At 39.8% G+C, this 2,080-nt stretch overlaps 1 protein-coding gene across 2 annotated transcripts in view; it reads left to right on the top strand.

The window, feature by feature from the left end:
- Window positions 1-2,080, top strand: part of shisa6 (shisa family member 6) — a 78,268-nt gene that overhangs the window by 31,381 nt on the left and 44,807 nt on the right. The window lies entirely within an intron of this gene.

The following is a 2,080-nucleotide window of genomic DNA, read 5'->3' as shown; positions in this document are numbered from 1 at the left end:
TGTATGTATGTATTTTTGGCACAAATTGAACTCCATAGTAAAACATATTTGGCAGTTTTGTTCATATATTGTACATGAATTGTCAGCTAGTAAGTGTCAAATTGAACTTATGCTTTAAAATTAGCTTCTGCTAGTTTTTCTATGGCATAAGCACTTTTGAAGTTGCGGACCTAAATATTTTCATAAGCGTTTTATAAATAGCGGAGCTAATTTTTGGATTAGCGCTGCCCACCACTGGTTGCTTGGTTTCCATATTAAACCATTCCACAGTTTCACCTCATGTACTGATATACAAAAGCTTTTCCTTGTGGTTCTATATTTAAAATTTTTAAAAAACACATTTTTCCCTCAAGTTATAAAGTCGTTCCTTTTTAAACTCACTTCAGTGAAGAAGACAAGAGACGGTTTAAGGTTTTTTTTCTGAAGCTTATTCTTACCTGTTCCTTTGATCAGGAGGAACTTCGCTTGAATCCTGAGAAACGTTTCGAACTCTTTATTTTCCTTGTTTCTGATAAACTCTTTGTTTGGTGACGAGCCTCACACACAGTCTGATTCATATCATCGCAGAGTTTTCTGCTGAGGAAATATTGTTTTATTGGATTACATGTTGGGGAAAGAAGCCAATAACACGGCCTCTGTGTGTAATTATATTCTCCCAGCTTTATTACAGAAGCTTGTGTGCAGAAAGACGAAGGTTTAGTGGAAGCAGCAGGATTTATGTTCCACAGCAACTTACTCATAATTCCGCCTCTTCTCCTGGAGATAGTGTCTCCGTTATGACTTAGAGTCTCATAATTATGATTTAACGTGTAATTTTGAGATGTGTTGAGCAGGTGGAAGTGGGCGGGGCACAACTGGGCCGACAGTTTTATTTTTCTTCATTCATTGAAAGCCGCTGCGGTCAGGCTTCATTCATTCCCTCGAAGCTGCAGATGGAGCAAAGCGAAGCCGAGTGAAGCGATGCTCTGCTGAAGAAGCAGCAGTTACTAATTAAAACGTGTCGTTCTTACAGTAAAAGTCAGATCAGAGTCGTGGTGAAGCAGAGGAAACCTTCTGGAAGAGATCTGAATCTTGACCTCGTTATGAATCCGGAGCAGACAGGAGTGTTTCTGCCTCCACGCTCTTTGAGCTGACGGCGCTCGTCTCACTAAACTGCAGCATCTTTGACACATTTTCTGCTTCGATGCCCAAAGTGCCGAGATCAGATACAGAGTTAATAACTTTATTTATCTGCGCCGTCCTTTAACTCTGCACCGCCTCCTGTTTATTTCACCTGGACTCGTTGTGTCATTTAATCACGCAGCTARAAGACTTTAACATGTTACAAAAAAATCAGCAACAGATTTTCACTCTAAAGCTTCTCAAACATTCCTCAGTTTAGTTTCTGTAAAATTACAGAACAGGTCTAAAAAAAGACACTAATGATTAATATAATACTTCCTGGAGAAACTGATCAGGATTATTTTCAACATGTTTTGAGGTTTTACTCTTGGCTACCACCACACCAGATTTCAACTCAATATGGCTAAAAATGTCAGAGTTTGGTAACTTATTCCTTTTAGCTATGGCGGCCATCTTGGATTTTTGATTTGGCTTCAGTATGTGATGGAGATCCTTTAGCTACCACCACACCAAACTTTAGCCTATGGCGGCCATCTTGGATTTTTGATTTGGCTTCAGTATGTGATGGAGATCCTTTAGCTACCACCACACCAACTTTTAGCTAAAAGTGTTTTAAATGCTTTGTCCAAAACGACAGGCCGGGTCCTCCGGAGGACCCAGACCACCCCGTCGAGGTGGGCCGGGTCCTTGGTAGACCGGGAAGACCGGAAAAAAAGAGGCTGTGAATTTGGACGGTCTAGCCTCTCCTCCACCCCGGCGTACGTCTTGTCACCTAGCAACTGTGACGATGCTAAACAGAAGCAAAAATAGAAAGATATCAATATATTAGCATTATTAATATCACAAAACAATAAAATTAACTTAAAGGTAACATTTGAAGAACTAATTGACCCGCTGTAGGTTCATGTTTATTTCACGTTTTTTATGACAAAAATAATATTTAAAAACACGTCTTGAC

This window comes from Austrofundulus limnaeus, unplaced genomic scaffold (genome assembly GCF_001266775.1).
Source record: "Austrofundulus limnaeus strain Quisiro unplaced genomic scaffold, Austrofundulus_limnaeus-1.0 Scaffold495, whole genome shotgun sequence".
NCBI classification, from domain to species: domain Eukaryota; kingdom Metazoa; phylum Chordata; class Actinopteri; order Cyprinodontiformes; family Rivulidae; genus Austrofundulus; species Austrofundulus limnaeus.
Note: the sequence above shows the minus strand (reverse complement) of the source record. Positions and strands in the feature narration are given on the sequence as shown.